The sequence below is a fragment of the Gopherus evgoodei genome, chromosome 6 (assembly GCF_007399415.2).
Source record: "Gopherus evgoodei ecotype Sinaloan lineage chromosome 6, rGopEvg1_v1.p, whole genome shotgun sequence".
Taxonomy (NCBI): domain Eukaryota; kingdom Metazoa; phylum Chordata; order Testudines; family Testudinidae; genus Gopherus; species Gopherus evgoodei.
Window position 1 is genome coordinate 14,032,343 of NC_044327.1, and position 17,585 is coordinate 14,049,927.

General features: G+C 45.2%; 1 protein-coding gene across 3 annotated transcripts in view; it reads right to left on the reverse strand.

Moving 5' to 3' along the window:
* PLPPR1 (phospholipid phosphatase related 1) overlaps positions 1-17,585 on the reverse strand; it is a 199,892-nt gene that overhangs the window by 65,006 nt on the left and 117,301 nt on the right. The gene's annotated exons all lie outside the window — the stretch shown is intronic.

Below are 17,585 nucleotides of genomic sequence, written 5' to 3' on the forward strand. Positions count from 1 at the left end.
GCTACTTTATCAAAAGGCGTATGAGTGTCACCAGCAGCGACGTTTCATCCAAACTAACAGGACAGCAAGCAGCACCATAGACTTTGGTGGCAACAACCTAAAAATCAGTGCATACTGGCGGGGGGAAGAGGGGGCGTTTGAAAGGACAAGGGTTGTGGGGACCAAAAGCCATCAGCTTCCAGCTGTGGAATTCAGCCAGCGCAGGGGAGAGTATATACCATGCTAGTTCAGAGAAGCCCCGTGTGACCCAGAATGGGGACTCCTCTCCAGGTAAAGCGAGTTTGCCTTTTCATGGAGCTGCTTCTTACACGGGAAGCTTTAAAAATCTATTCAAGAGAAGCCCAAAATCTGCCAAGGGGAACAATGGACCCAGTCTGTCTCCCAGCAGTTCTTTCTGTGACCACTCCTCTGCTCTGGGCTTCACACTTTCTACAACCCCTCCTTCCCTTTCCTAGCAAACGGAAGGCGGTTGTGCCTACTTTTGTACTACTAGGATTCCTTTCAGGGTCTGCTCCAGCATAGACCCTGGGCTGAGTCTGCTCCTTTAAATGTGCTTATTGCACCAGGATCCATCCTGGTCTCATTTTTTGTTTCACTGTAATGTTTGTTAATGTAGTGCTGGTGAACAATTTTGGCTTGGCAGCCCTGGAGACTGAAGCCTTCTATTTAGCCCCCAAACAGATCTGACAGGGCCACAGCACTGCAAGCTCTTCCCCAAATTGCTGACCCCCACTTCCCTCAGCCCTGACCAGGAGGGATTATGCCACAGAAGTGAAAGGATAAACCAGGGGTTCTCAAATTGGAGGTCAAGACCTCTCAGGGAGTCGCAAGGTTATTACAGGGGGTTGCAAGCTGTGAATCTCCACCCCAAACCCCGCTCTGCCTCCTGCATTTATAATGGTCTTAAATATGTAAAAAGTGTTTTTAATTTATAAGGGGGGTCACACTCAGATGCTTGCTGTGTGAAAGGGGTCACCAGTACAAAAGTTTGAGAACCACTGGGATAAACACATTCGCTGCTTGGCCTTTCCGCCAGTTTGCGATGGGACCAATTAGCACAACAACCTGAATCCAGCACATCATTTTTAACATTATCATGTTGTCTTGTGAACACATTAAAAGTGCCACAAAATGCTCTCTTCCCTTGTATGATTGACCACCAATCAGAGCTGTGCAGGAGCAAAATCTGGATAGCCCAAAGCTGGACCACCAGTGGCACCATTCAGTACAAAGCAGGCCTGATTCTTCATCACGCTGCACTATGTGTGAACACATGCTGACCTGGTAGCATTTCACACCCACTTTGTACCACCACAAATGCCTGCACGAGGTGCAGAGCAACAAAAACTCAAAATCCAGGATCCTGTTTACAATCATCTTTCACAATGGAGGCACATTAGTTATGCGTATGTTTCAAGAGATGTTGTGAATGCAAAGCTACGTAGCAGTGAGCTAGGGAAAAAAATCAGGGCAGGAATAAAACCCAGATCTTAATTGTCTTTTTTTTATTTTAAAGTCACTTTGCAGTGGATTCAAAATATAGTGTTGCAAGATTATAGGACTAGCCGTTTACTATACCCTTCTTGCAATTCTTCCACAAAGAGCCATTTACAAGATGTTTGTGCATCTATCTAGCTCCTGGCCTGACCCTGCGCTCACACATTTTGTCAAGGATGCACAAGGGAGCCACAAAAGATGTGGAGTGTTTGACAGATGCCAGACCAAAAGCAGGCCTGGCTAGATACAGCAGGTAGGAGGCAGTTGTCAGGTCTACAGAAGCTTAAATTCAAATTTGGCAAGTGTTCACATCACTGAATTAAATATGAAAATGAATAATTAAATCAGTGCCGTAGGCATTGTGTTTTTTCTGTTTACATTACATTCAGTTTCCTTTATACTGTCCCTGCATTTTCACTTGTCAGTATGCTGGAGATGGACTCTGAAACCTAAAAATGACAACAAGCCATTAGGATATATGGGGTAGTTCACACCTCTCGGGATATTTCTTCAAGTTTTCTGCATACTCAGGCAGATATCACTCCATCAGTTCTGCTCAGGTCACATCTTCAGTCTCTTCACATTCATGAAGGCTAAAAACATAAGGTACATTTGCAAACCCTGGTTCCACTGAACTCAATAGGTGAAACTATCATATCCCTTAGTCCAACGCCAGGGGCTGGGGCACATGACTTATGAGGAGAGGCTGAGGGAACTGGGCTTATTTAGTCTGCAGAAGAGAAGAGTGAGGTGGGATTTGATAGCAGCCTTCAACTACCTGAGGGGGGTTCCAAAAAGGATGGAGCTCGGCTGTTCTCAGTGGCAGATGACAGAATAAGGAGCAATGGTCTCAAGTTGCAGTCGGGAAGGTCTAGGTTGGATATTAGGAAATGCTATTTCACTAGGAGGGTGGTGAAGCACTGGAATGGTTTACCTAGGCTGATGGTGGAATCTCCATTCTTAGAGGTTTTTAAGGCCCGTCTTGACAAGGCCCTGGCTGGGATGATTTAACTGGGGTTGGTCCTGCTTTGAGGAGGGGGTTGGACTAGACTCTTCCAACCTTAATCTTCTATGATGGCTTTTGAAAATCCCTCCCACAATTTATTTTTCAGAATGAAAGTTAAGGATCAGGAGCACAACTCTGAAGCCAGGGGTTAATTCTATGGCATACGAGGCCCACATTATTTTTCTTCTTGCAGAAATAACAATTAACTGCACAAATTAGCTGCACCCACTTTAGCTGATCACAGAATTTGGGTTCCTTGTACAGGTTGATCACTTTGCCCTAGATTTGAGGGGTGTGTATACCCCAGAAAGTGATCAAGTTAATTGCAACCATGTTATGTGCATTCAGCTACCCTGAAGTAATGAAATAAAACACCACGTAGTTAAGGGTTAATTTGGAGACAGGCTTTCAGAAGCAAGGTGGGGTTGATTGCTCAGTGGTTTGAGCATTGGCTTGCTAAACTCAATCCTTGAGGGGGCCATTTAGAGATCAGGGCAAAAATCTGTCTGGGGATTGGGCCTGCTTTGAGCAGGGGGTTGGACTAAATGACCTCCTGAGATCCCTTCCAACTCTGGTATTCTATATCTAGCTGGCAGCTTCTGCTAATCAGAATGGGAAGAGGAGACAGACAAGTAAACAACTGAGACTGAAACTCTGGTGAGTGGAAAACCTTGAGCCTAAACGCCTCTGATATTAGAAAGTTTACTGAAAGTTAGGAAAAGTGATGATCCAGGAGGGGTCATTATGGCCTATGTGTTTTGTAGAAGTTAGTTATAAAAAATTAGCTAATACAGTACTTTGGAGCAGCCCTCTGAAGCCATCTTGAGAGATGTTTTTCCTGATACCCTTTCTTCTTGGTGGGTGAGCAGCTGGCCCCGAGAACCTCAATACTGTTCCAGATGTTAGATAAGTATCTGGGATGTTCTAAAGCTATTGCTTATGTTCATGTGTGCTTAAATCTAATAAACTGCAGTGTTAGTCAAGAGCATGCTGATTTGCATTTAATCCTCGATCAGACAGAATCACTGAGTTCTTGTTGATTTATTCTTAACACCACCTAGAGCAAAATAGTTTAGTTGCCCCTGTTGGGGGTTCTGAAAACCCCGGTAACAACATAGCCTCTTTTTTAACGGCTTACTCAAATGGCATGAAGTTTGGTAATTAATCCTTATAATTAGGGACCTACCAAATTAATGGTGCTTTTGGGTCAATTTCACAGTCATAGGATTTAAAAAATCATACATTTCATGATTTCAGATATTTATATCTGAAATTTCATGGTGTTGTAATTATAGGGGTCCTGACCCAAAAAGGAGTTGTGGGGGTGGGGAGGTGTTGCAAGGTTATTGTAGAGGAATTGCAGTACTGCTACCCTTACTTCTGTGCTGCTGCTGGCAGTGGCGATGCCTTCAGAGGTGGGTGGCCAGAGAGGGGCAGCTGCTGGCCAGGAGCCCAGTTCCGAAGGAAGAGCCGCTGCCAGCAGCAGCGCAGAAGTAAGAGTGGCAAGGTATGGTATTGCCATCCTTACTTCTGTGCTGCGGCCTTCAGAGCTAGGCCCCTGGTCAGCAGCCACCACTCTCTGGCCACCCACCTCTGAAGGCAGCAGCGTGGAAGTAAGGGTGGCAATACTATGACCCCCCCCAAAATAACCTTGTGACCCCCTTTTGGGCCAGATCCCCCAGTTTGAGAAACACTGGTCTCCCCCGTGAAATTTATAGTATAGAGTAAAAGCGCACGAAAGACCAGATTTCACAGTCCATTGCGTGTCTTTCATGGCTGTGACTTTGGTAGGGCTCTACTTATATTCAATTCTCAGAAACACACATTTTTCACTTTTTTCCTCATTTTTAAGTTGAATGCTAGCGTACTGATATAAAATTTAAAAGTCACTGCTTTCTGCAGTTTTTAGTTTTCATTCTCTGGGTGAATGCATGATGTTCCCCTGGTATTATCTGGACTGGTGATCTGCTAGGTCACTCCAATCCTCGACTCTGGGAGCAGCCTTACCCTGCTCTGCTGTGAGAACCCCCAACTCCTGAGTAAGCAACTGAATGACACTAGCCAATATCTCCGGTCCCAGACATAATCCTAGGGACCTCCATCTTGCAGTGCCCAGTTATGCCCGCTGGATGCTGCAAGCTTGTATGAGTTCATCAATTTAACAAATACATTGATATGTACCAGGCTGGTTATCCCAAGGGGAGTCTCTGACACGCTTCAAACCAAACGCACTGCTTCATGTAGAATAAACAAACAAATTTATTAACTACAAAAGACAGAATTTAAGTGATTATAAGTCAAAGCATAAGAAGTCAGATGTGGTCAAATGAAATAAAAGCAAAACACATTCTAAGCTGATCTTAACATTTTCAGTGCCCTTACAAACTTAGATGCTTCTCACCACAGGTTGGCTGGTTGCCCTTCAGCCAGGCTCTCCCCTTTGATCAGCGCTTCAGACACTTGATGGTGGTGGCTGAAGATGGAGATGTTCATGTTTATCATGTTCTTTCTTCTCTCTTGGCTTTGCCCCTGCCCCTTCAGAGTGAGGGGAGCATTATCTCATCACAGTCCCAAACTGACCAAGGGAAGGGGGGTGACTCACTCGAGAGTCCAACAGATCCTTTGTTGGTGCCTAGGTCAGTGTCCTTTGTTCCTGTGAGGCTGGGCTGGGTTTGTCCCATATATGCCCTGGTGAGGTGTGAACTGCTCCTCTGCTCCTGGAGAGTTTTGCCTGGGCTTGTTTTAAGCCATGAGGACACATTTTCAGCCTCATAACTATATACATGAAATTACAACCTATATCATTACTATAAGAACAATGCTCAGCGCATCATGAGCCTTCGAACATGACAAACTTTGCATTGGATACCACACAATCATATTATAATGATGAACATGGGGGTGCAGGGTGTTCCCCCGAGGTACAGAATGTCACAGAGTGACAGTCCTTAAATCAGAGACTTTTCAGTAGATCACCTTGCAACCAATGAGGGCTGAGCCATCTGCTTTACCAGAAATCCACATAACTGACAAATGAGCAAGTCTCCCCGGAGAGCTCAAAACAGCGAAGATGCTTATCACTTTATTGCCCCACTAACACAGCCTTCTAGGAGAGGAACTAACTCTACACGAATTGGGGATATCCTACCCCGTTGAAAGCTGGCGTCGATCAATAGGATAGGAATTGATGAAATGCCAGTGCTATAGTTCAGATCTTCACCTCCATCTGCAAGGGGAGATCTGCATTTCACAGAAGGCAAGGAGGGAGAAGTGCCAGCTTTGTAATATTGTTTTTTACTTCCCACTAGATACCCCATCACCCTAGGAATCAGCACTGACACTAGGAGACTAGGTAGGAGTGGGGGATGGGTTAGATTGTCTTCTACTCTATGTGCATCTTACCACCCAGTCATAGATCCACTTAATACTTAAAGAGTCAATATTAATCCAAGTGCTCCCCCTTCCACCTGACAGAATCCACCACTACAGTGAATTCCAAGCACAGTGGCTGGTGGCTGAGCTCTGGCACCATAGGAAACAAATGAGCCAAGAGAACCAGAGGGGTTGCACAACACAGGGCCTTGGCATGGGTGGTTCTTGTATCATTAGCTTGCACAAAATCCTCTTTCAGCACTGGAAGCTGCACCCTCATTTGTTTTGCAAAAGGAGAGGCAAGATTCTGTTCCTCTGAGTCTCCTGTGTCCGGTTTGTGTTTTCCATCTGCTTAGGATGTAGATACCTCAGGACAAGTGTCATGGTATAACCCCCACTCTGAACCTTAGCGTCCAAAAGATGGGGTACCAGCAGGAATCCCCCTAAGCTTAATTACCAGCTTAGATCTTATAGTGCTGCCACCAACCAGGACTTGCAGTGCTTGGTACATTCTGATCCCCCCAAAACCTTCCCAGAGGATCCCAAGACCCAGACCCCCTGGATCTTACACAAGGAAAATAAACCCTTTCCCCCACCGTTGCCTCTCCCAGGCTTTCCCTCCCTGGGTTACCCTGAAAGATCACTGTGATTCAAACTCCTTAAATCTTAAAACAGAGAGGAATGCACCTTCCCCCCTCCTCTTTTCCCCTCCCCAAGAGGTAATACAGATTCAAGCTCCGTGAATCTAAAACAGAGGAATTCCACCTTCCCCCTTCCTTTCTCTCTCCTTTTCTCCCACCAATTCCCTGGTGAGTACAGACTCAATTCCCTTGAGCCTCAACAAGGGGAAAAAATCAATCAAGTCTTAAAAAAGAAAAGCTTTTAATAAAAGAAAGAAAAAAGTAAAAGTTGTCTCTGTAATCAAGATGGTAAATGTTACAGGGTCTTTCAGCTTATAGACACTAGAGAGAAGCCTTCCCCCCAGCACAAATACAAATTAAAATCCTTCCAGCAAAATACACCTTTGCAAATAAAGAAAACAATCAAAAAGACTAAACCACCTTTCTACTTGTACTTACTACTTGAACAGAAAATTAGAGAGCCTGTAGGTACGTCTGGTCACTCTCAGAACCCAGAGAGAACAATAGACAAACAAACAACACAAAACAAAGACTTCCCTCCTCCGAGATTTGAAAGTATCTTGTCTTCTGATTGGTCCTCTGGTCAGGTGTTCCAGGTTCACTGCTTGTAACCCTTTACACATAAAAGAGACATTAACCCTTAACTATCTGTTTATAACAGCAAGGACCACGTCTTCTCCTGGGTCTTGTACAGCACCAATCACTCTGTTAGCATTTAATGAGTAATACATGATAACTGCAAGGGGAGTTTAGGCAGCAAATAAGTACAATAAAATAAATAATAATAATAATCATCCAATCTAGCATGAGGACAGGAGACTGGAATCAACATTCTACTTCTGTGAAAGGAGCCATGAGACATTTCATTTGAAATGGCCACAAGTGATCAGGATTTCAGTTTATAGCTCTTCAGAAAAGCAGCATTCCAGTGGCATAGCACCCCTAGCATCATATTCAGGGACTGACTCTTTAAGAAGAGCATCTACCAACTGAATTACAATTTCTCTAGCAACTCGGTGGTCTCCTAAGTACTGATCCAGTCTTAAATTGCTTACCCAATGAACCTGATGATAATATGAAGACTCCACAAAGTGCACTAGAGACTTTGTTATTCCTATTAATTTTATTAAGGTACTCAGATATTTTGGTGATGGACAGCACATCTAACTCTAATAATCGTTATTTAAAAAGTGAAACCATACTTTAAAATACACATGCCAACCTAGCTTCCACATCAAAATGACTAATTAGAGCAGTATAGTACAACACAATAATGGAACTAGAAGCATGACTCATCCTAATAAATATTTGCCATTTGCTAACTTGCCATTCCGTTTGCACGTTGCAAATAAAATGGGTTTTAAACATTCTGTCCATTATTCTCGTAAAAGAAATGTATTAATCAATTTCATTCCAAAATGGAATAAAAGGCCACATAAATTACTGCCATAGTTTCCAAATCTGCAAACTCCTCGTCTTTTAAAATGTGCTGCCCCATTCTAGGCTTTACTGAGTAACGCTGCCTAACTTCTATTGATAGCCAACCAGCCCCTTTAAAAATCCCAGCCTCAGGCCTGGTATCCAGAATGGAGATTTCACGCTTGAAAGATAGTACAACCCCTTCCCCGTGTCCACAGCCCACTCCCCAAAAATAACCTACTTACCAAACCATGGGACTCTGACATTTTCTGTGTCTGTGTCAAAGAGGGGATTATTTCAAAGATAGCTGACAAGGAAGTCAATATTTATCTAAGATAACAGCCTCAAAGATCCAATGCCTACCTAAATTATTGTTGTTATAGCTACGATAACACCAATTAAGAATAAGGCCACATAGTGCTAGGCTCAATGCACTATGAGGGACTACCTACCCAATTTTTGGTAGACAGTTTTTGGACCAATTTAATTGTATCTGTTTTAGAAAGAGATACTTAGGGTATGTCTACACTACCCGCCAGATCAGTGGGTAGTGATCGATTTATCGGGGATCGATGTATCGCGTCTCAGCTAGATGCGATACATCAATCCTCGAACGCGCTCCCCGTCGACTCTGAACTCCACCAGGGCAAGAGGCGGAAGTGGAGTCAATGGGGGAGTGGCGACTGTCGATCCAGTGCCACGAGGCTGCAAAATAAGTCAATCTAAGTCGATTAAGATACGTCAGCTTCAGCTACGCTATTCTCGCAGCTGAAGGTGTGTATCTTAGATCGATCCTCCCCTCAGTGTAGACCAGGCCTTAAACTGGTGCAGCTCTTAGTTGGTTATAGTGACACTCATATAAAGGTGCTTATATTATTTCATGAGCTTTACCTATATAAGCACCTTTGTCCTGCTCTAAAACTTTCCAAACTGATACCATTACATTGGTACAACATATGCATTTAGATCATCCTTACAAACAGTCCTGCTCCAAAGGGCGCATAGCTAACCAGACAAGAGTAACGATGTGCTGGAGTGTTATTATGCTTATTTTACAGGTGGGGAATAGAGTCACAGAGAGATTAAATGACTTGCCCAAGGTCATATGTAGTTGAGCCAGGTATTAAATCCAGTTCTCCCGAGTTCCGTGTCAGTGTCTTGACCACAAGACCACCCCTATTCTCTTGTGATTTCTGGGTGTTTAAAGGACATTTGGGGAATAAGAAAAAACAAAGAACTGGAGCACTGAAAGGTTTGTTTGTTTGTTTTTTTTAAATACACAATTCAAGTATTGTTAATAGTAAAGCGTCGTGTGAGAAACCAATTCCCACTGAAACTTTCATGATTCCTTGAAATAGACAAATGTTACTACATCCTCAGTATGGACACCAAAGCCATACTGAAAGTATCTTGCATGATACTAGAGTCTGGGCTATATAATTAAATACTAATTAAAGAAAGAAAGCCAGTAAAATAGCCCCTTGTCTTTATTTTAAGGTATACTAAGGACCGTACCCAAGCCTACCGAAGTCAATAGGAGTCTTTCCAGTGATTTCAATGGGCTTTGGATAAGAAAAGCCTACTGTAAATGTTTACATCTTGCACTGTATGTGACTGTGCTGTCCCCATACATGCTTTACATAGTCTAGTGTTTCCCTGATTTGGAGTTTAGTCTGTGAAAGAAACTTATTGGAACATCTCTGAGGGTGAGATATTACCTGTAATCAGTTTCTTAATGTATTAGGCTTAGACTTGCATGTTTTTGCTTTATTTTAGTTGGTGACTCACTTCGTTCTGTCTGTTATTACTTGAAACCACTTAAATGCTACTTTTTATACTTAATAAAATCACTTTTGCTTATTAATAAATACCTAGGGGAGCAAACAGCTGTGCATATCTCTCTATCAGTGTTATAGAGGGCGGACAATTTATGAACTTACCTTGTATAAGGTGTATACAGAGTAGAATGGATTTATTTGGGGTTTGGATCCCATTGGGAGCTGGGTGTCTGCATGCTGGAGACAGGTAACCTGCTGAGCTGTTTTCAGTTAAATCTGCAGCTTTGGGGGCATGGACCAGACCCTGGGTCTGTGTTGCAGCAGGCTAATGTGTCTGGCTAAACAAGACAGGAGTCTGGAGTCCCAAGCTGGCAGAGAAAATGGGCTCAGAGGTAATTGCAGCACATCAGGTGACAGTCCCAAGGGGGTCTCTGACTGAACCCGCCACACACAGCATGTACTTGGAATGGCCAGCCCTTCCTGCTCTTTCACTTACACTTTATTTTTAGTGTGCTAGTTCAGTCAGAGCTAGCATGGGAATCTCTCTGATCTGGGAATTACCCCTCCTCCTCAGCTCAAAGTGTACATGTACACAAGTCTCTCACTTTTCTGGGATAATAGCATTGCCCTGCTTCACAGGGATGTTTGTGTGGATAAATACATTAAAAATTGTGAGACAGTAAGGGTACGTCTACTCTGCGATTAGATACTTGTAGCTGGCCTGTGCCAGCTAACTTGGCTCGCTGGACTCGGGCTGTGAGGCTATTTAATTGCAGTGCAGATGTTTGAGTTTGGGCTGCAGCCTGAGCTCTGGGATCCTCCCACCTTGCAGCCTTACCCCACAAGCCTGAGTCAGCTGGCACGGACTAGCCATAGGGTTTTAACTGCAGTGTAGACATACCCTCAGACTGTGTGGTAATGGAAAATGTGCAAGTTCCATGGAGAGCTCTCTCAGGAACAGGCCACATGTGCTCCTTCCCTCACATGCAAACACAGCTTGGGCTGTAGTGGAAAGTTACGATCCACCCTTGTTTCAAGCTTATTAATTGGATTTACAGCTATTACACGACTAAACCTAGTATGGTCATTGTGCATTATTTGTTTTCTCTACTGGAAAGAATTAATACCCAATAAGACAATCACCTAGTAACTGTATTGCCAATTATGGCAACCCACAACATAATTGGGTGATTTACAAGACTACAAAAGGTGAGACAGTTTTGTGTTTGAACTACATTCTTGTACAGTATAAACGACATTCCTTATAGTGCTGATGTCAACCTTTAGAAACAGCAACTAATTTAGGCTCCAGTCTCGCAAGCTCATATACATGAGTAGATTCCTTGATCCATGTGAAGCCCCAGTGCAATCAATAGGGCTCTGTACGGGTGCAGAAGTCAATACAGTACTCATGTTATCCTAATAAAGAAAACAATGAGACAATACTGGTCGGTACGATATGCTAGTTGAGGGGCAGGATGGAAGAGAGCACAAAGGGGCTTGTTTGAAATTTAACAAGTGGATGATGGAAGGTGGCATCATGGGCCGAGCGGTCAACATCCTGACAGCGAATGAGACAGGACTGGTTTGGTGTGGATAGGTCATGAAGAGCCATGAAAGTGAAGACAAGCAGCTTATGTTTGATATGATAAAGGAGAGAGAGCTAGTGGAGGGATTCAAAGAGGGGATGACACGGTCAAAGCGCAGGCTGTGATCTATGCAGCAGTATTCTGAATGGAGATGAGTGGGACAAGGTTGCATTTGCCAAGGCCAGAGAGAAGGATGTTGCAGTAATCAAGATGAAAGACGATGAGAGCCTGGACAAGAGTTTTAGCTGTGTGGATGGGTAGGAAAGGCTGTAACTAGGAGATGTTATGCCGAAAGAATCTTTGACATTGAGAATGTTTGAGTCATTTGAAACCACACAGGCTAAAAGTAATGTAGAATATAATCTACACTAAAGTACTGGCCTGAATGATCTATTTCTAATTCAATTTCAGATTCATGTGTTTCACATTCGGAAGTAAAGATACACTTGCTGTGTAACTGACTGGGGCCTCCGATTGAGCTTCCACAGGTATGTCCACCCAGCTTCAGTAGAGACATACCCTGATTGTCTCAATGAGCTCATCATGAAACACCAAAGAAGTGTCATTAACGGTCACTTTGAGCAAAAAAGCAGCTTTGATAGCATCCACACTCATTTGACTTTCCTTGTCACCCCAAACACTGTTCATCACACTGTACTCATATTCCAGTGGACTCTTTGTTCCTAGTAAATACAGCGCAAGTTCGAGGCTGTGTATCCATGTCTCTTGAAGAAACATTTCCTACTTGTAAAAAAATAATTAAATGTTTTTAATAAAATAAACCTGGGGCAAAACACTGTCCCTATTGAAGCCAGTGGGAGCTGTGTCACTGACTTCAATGGAACAAGGATTTCACTCTGGATCATTTCAAGCATCCTAAAGAATTTCCTGGGACACGGTATGGAAAACTGGGACTGAGCTTGTGCTTATAAGTAGTACAAGTTTACTTGTAGTGGAATAAGCCCATTGTCATCTAGGAAATTCATGGCATCAGTGTGCTGCAGCCATGGCCAGCTGGGACAGCAAGGATGGGACTGACATTATCTGCTCCAAAAAGAAGAGAGCCTAGGATGACTAGATGTCCTGATTTTATAGAGACAGGCCCGATATATGGGGCTTTTTCTTATATAGGCTCCTATTACCCCTCACCCTCTGTCCTGATTTTTCACACTTGCTATCTGGTCACCCTAAGAGAGCCCTACTCTTTGTGCTATAGGTGAGCCTCATTTAACCGTTAGCAGAAGTGTCTTAACATGCACAGGGAAGCAGTTCGGATGTTGTCCAGGAGATGGCAGTGGCAACCATTCAACAGTGCATAATAATACTGTATGAATTTAGCTATACAAGAGCTAATTGCCCTGGCATATGAGCACCTTGGCAATAGTTACAACTAATGCAAGCATAGTGCAACCTGAGGACATCTTGTCATACAGGGCATGTATAGTGCGCCATCCCCATCCCCACACAATGCAATGGAGCAGCGAAAAGCATCATCTGCGTGTGCATGTGGTGACAGAGTCAAATTCTGTCTTAATTCGCCCTAGAGATGAATATTCTCAGCCCTGTGTTCTGCAGGAAGTCAGACTACATTATTTAATGTTCCCTTCTGGCCTTAAATGAGTCTAAATCTAACTTTCTAAAGACAGCCTGAATTTCAATATTCTGGAGGTTGACTGTGTGGCAAATTGCCGGTACTGTTATGCTGGGTCTCACGCTTTCTCTTCTTTGGGGAAGGTTCAGGGCGCCATTGCTTGCCTCTGAATCAGTATTTTAATTACCCCACTAGTGTCCTTGAGGAGGAGAGTGGAGAGGGAGGGACCTGGGCCCGCCCTCTTCTCCAGGTCCCATCCCAGGGGCCCTGAGGTTTGTCATGAACCACTTGAACTAGCAGTTCCTTCCCCTGGGCTACTTCCCTCTCCTGCCCTTCAGCTTGTGAAGGGACTTCTTGCCCTCCTTCTACATAAGCCAGGTGCCCCTTACCTAGGGTTTTTTGGATTTCTCAGCCCACTGCAGCACTCCTCCAAACTTTCCTTTTGGTTTCTCTTCAAAACTGTTCTCTGCTTCAACTCCTTCAAACTGCTCTCTGCTCCAACCAAACCTTCCTGCTCCAACTCCCACACTGTCTGACTGAAGCAGGGGTTTTATCACATGACTGACTGCTGGTGCTCTAATTGGCTTCAGGTGCTCTAATTGGCTTCAGGTGCTGTAGTTAATCTATAGCAAACCTTTCTCCCCTTGCAGGGAATAAGGCTCCCTGCTAACACTCTCCTGCTGCCCTCTGGCCATGCTGTATCACATATCCCGCCCCCCTGCTCAACATCAGGGGGTTGGTCTACTTGGGACGAGAGGCAGTGACATCGCAATAGGTCATCAGCGTTGCCATGTTGGCTTCCAGCTCTATGCTGGACTCAAAAATGGAAAGGCTGCAGAGAGAGGAACCACCTCATCACTCTGGCGTTCCTCCCTGTCCATCCACTGGAGCGGGGCGTGGTCTGTCACGAGGGTAAACCGCCGCCCCAGGAGATAGTAGCGGAGAGTCTCCATAGCCCATTTTATCACCAGACATTCCTTTTCGACAACAGAGTACTTTTGTTCCCTGGGGAGGAGCTTCCGGCTGAGGTACAAGAAGGGGTGCTCCTCCTCTCCTACCATCTGGGAAAGGATGGCACCAAGCCCCACCTCCGAGGCCTCCGTTTGTAGGATGAAATCCTTCTCGAAGTCTGGGGCTATGAGTACTGGATGGCAGCATAGGCTGTCCGTAAATCTGCAAATGCTTTTCTGTCGCATCAGTCCACTTTACTATCTCAGGGCCCCGAGCTTTTATCAGATCCGTCAATGGCCCTGCTCTTGTGGTGAAATGAGGGATGAATCTCCAATAGCATCCTACTATCCCTAAAAATGCTCTGACCTGCTTTTTGCGGATTGGTCGAGGCCAACCTTGTATTGCCTCCACTTTGTTCCATTGGGGTTTTACCAAACCTCTCCTTACTACATGCCCGAGATATCTGGCCTCAGCTAGTCCTATCACGCACTTGAGAGGGTCAGCAGTGAGACCGGCCTTTCGCAGGGTGTCCAGCACTGCTTCTATTTTTCCTAGGTGCATTTCCCAGTCAGGGCTATGTATGACTATGTCGTCTAGATAGGCAGCGGCATACGTGGCATGGGGTCGTAGTAACTTATCCATAAGTCTTTGGAATGTTGCAGGGGCCCCATGGAGTCCGAAAGGGAGGACAGTGTATTGAAACAGGCCATCGGGTGTAGAGAAGGCAGTCTTTTCCTTGGCATCCTTGGCCAAGGGAATTTGCCAATATCCTTTGGTCAGATCCAGAGTGGTTAGGTATCGGGCCTTGCCTAACTGATCAACTAGTTCGTCAATGCGGGATACTTCATTCAATTTCCGGAAGTCGTTAAAAAACCTCAGGGTGCCATCAGGCTTGGGGACTAGGATGATCGGACTGGACCACTGGCTGTGGGATTCTTCAATGACCCCGAGTTCCAGCATCTTCTTCACTTCCATCCTAATTTCTTCCCTTTTAGCTTTCACTAAGTCACTGACACCTTCCTGCTGCAGATTTTTAATACAGAAATTAACATGGGGCCCCAATGGCCTGACTTTGGGGTAAGTATTACATTCAATTCTGTTATCCCTAACTTCATCTCTTCCTGCTACAATATGTATGTCAATTTGGGGGCCTTCCTACTAAGAACGTATTTCCAATACCAGCTGTGGAGGTCACATAGACTTGCCACTTGGGAACAGAGCTCGGGGCAAGATGTCTTGCCATGACGAACATGAGCACATCAGCTGGCACTTCTTTGTGAAAATCAGGACAGCAAGCAACCCCTCCCAAGCCCGCTGAAGCTGGATATCGTCTTTGTCCTGAGCGCAGCAGACCCCCCTCCCTTCTCCACCTCTGCCCCAGCACCCTGGCTGCTGAGAGTGCTTCCTGTTCAAAGCAGGAGGTAAACTGTCTTGTTTCAAGTCCCTCGAGTGATGTGCCCCAGTCCTGTGAAAGCTGGAAGCAGTATGCATAGAGACATTTCATTATAGCTCTGCTGGAACAATGGACCCTGACCGCAGATCAGTGCACTTTCCTTTCTTTTTATTTCCCCACCTCCTCACATATGTGCAATTAAAACCTTTTGATGGAAGCTCACAGTAATGGGGAGACTGAAGACAATTGCTCTTTATTATGAAAGATACTTCCTAAAAAGCAGCTGCTTCTAGCTTCTTGAGGATACTGGTCATTCTGGTGCTAAGTATGGGTGGGTGGGTGGCAGGAAGGGCTGTTGCGTTCTATACTCTGCAGGCTTTACACCAAGTCCTCTTTACAGTGGCAGTGTAAAGGAATCTTAAAATGGAGCATCATTTACACTCACTTTAAGGCTCCTTTGCGCTGGTCGCGTGGTGTAAAGGGGCGTTAGTGTAAATGAGAATCTAGCCCCTTGTGTTGGCATTTACCGCAATGCAATATGTTGGCATTTACCGCAGTGCAAAGTGAATGCTGAGTAGATATAAAACATGACCGGTGTAATCTGGGAGTATCTTGCCTCCCCTTTTTGCACTCGAGGCAGCGGAGAGTGAAGCCTGGTCTATATCGCTATAACCACATCACTCAAGGGTATGAAAAATCCAGTCCCTTGAGCGACGCAGTTCTACTGACCTCACCCCTCATGCAGACAGCGCTATGCTGGCTAGAGAGCGTCTCCCGCCGACATAGCTACCGTCGCTCGAGGAGGTGGAGTACTGACGCCAACAGGAGAGCTCTTTCCTGCTCGCGTAGAGCATCTTCACTAAAGCACTACAGCAGTGCAGCTGCACCGGTGTAGACATGCCCTCAGGCTCAACATCACTTTTTATTTCTAGTATCCATGGTTAATAGCCATCCTCATTTACCTAGGGAAGTTGTGGAATCCCCATCAATAGAGGGTTTTAAGAACAGGATGGACAACCACCTGTCGGGGCGGTCTGGGCTTACTTGGTCCTGCCTCAGTGCAGGGGGCTGGGACTAGATGACCTCTCGAGGTCCCTTCCAGTCCTACATTTCAATGGTTTAGCAGCTGCACCTTTACAATGAAAGCCTGAGTGGAATGTATTATAATTTACCAGAAACTACCCTCTGTTGAAAGCCACGCTGGGAAGGAATTACATTTAATGGAAGTCATGGCTTCCAAATGCAGATATATAGTATGTGGTGTGTCACTCTAAGGAAAGGAGATTCAGAACAGGTGTTTGAAACATGGAACAAGCGGCCTGATTCGACACTGCTTGGCATCGTCCGTGTGCCATCTTTTAGCCCTGCGCAGTCATTTGGTGCAGTGCTGTACCCTCTGCCCTTACGTCCACTTGGTACCAGTATAAATGGACAATGCAAGATGCAGGGCAACGGAGAACCTGGCCCACTCTGTGCCAAACGGTGCAACTGAAGATGGGCTGAGTGGGAGGGATGAGCTGGGTTCTCTGAGCAGAGCTTTTACAAGGGTGGAAAGATCACCCTGTAATGAAACTGCAGCGTGACCTGCATGTCCCACTAGAGGAACAGGCACTCCAGGGAGAACAGATCAGGCTGCAAGGCCTCAAGGGAAGCCTCTGACTCCCCAGCTTGTTTCCCCTTGAACCTCTGTTCCCTCCAGTCTACTTCCCCATTTGGTCACCTCAGCGTTACATCCTCATCAGCCCCCAGTCCCTCCTTTTGGCCCCTTTCCCTGCCCACAAGGCCCTGAGGCAGCCAAACTGCTGCATCTGGCTGGGCACCTGCAGGGAGGAGGTGTTAAGAATGGAGGGGCAACACAACCATCCCAATGGCAAGGAGATGGGACTGTGGGAAAATCCTGCTCAGCCATTGCTACCATGCAGCGAGAGGGTCTGTAGCAGAAACTGGGACAAGCACCCCAGGAATCGCAGGCAGCCACTTCCATTTTCTTATTGTCAAGGTGATAAATCAATCAATAGTAACACTAAAACAAAGTTCAAGGCCCCGCCAGGACATTGGCCAGATCCCATAGTTCGAGAACGCTCCTACTAAATGACCCAATAGGTCTTTCCTTTTTACTAGTTTCTATTTGTACTAGGAGTACCTAGAGGTCCTAATCAGGGCCCTATTGTGCAAGGAGCTGTACATACATGCACATGGTAGTTTCTAACCTCTATGTTGCCCTGACCATAGTGTACCCGTGTACCCCATTGTTTGGTGTAGGTTCCACCTCCTTCTGCACCCAGTCCACAGAGTACATGGGTCTGGTACAACTCTACAGCTAGAGACTCAGACTTTTAGTTATGGAG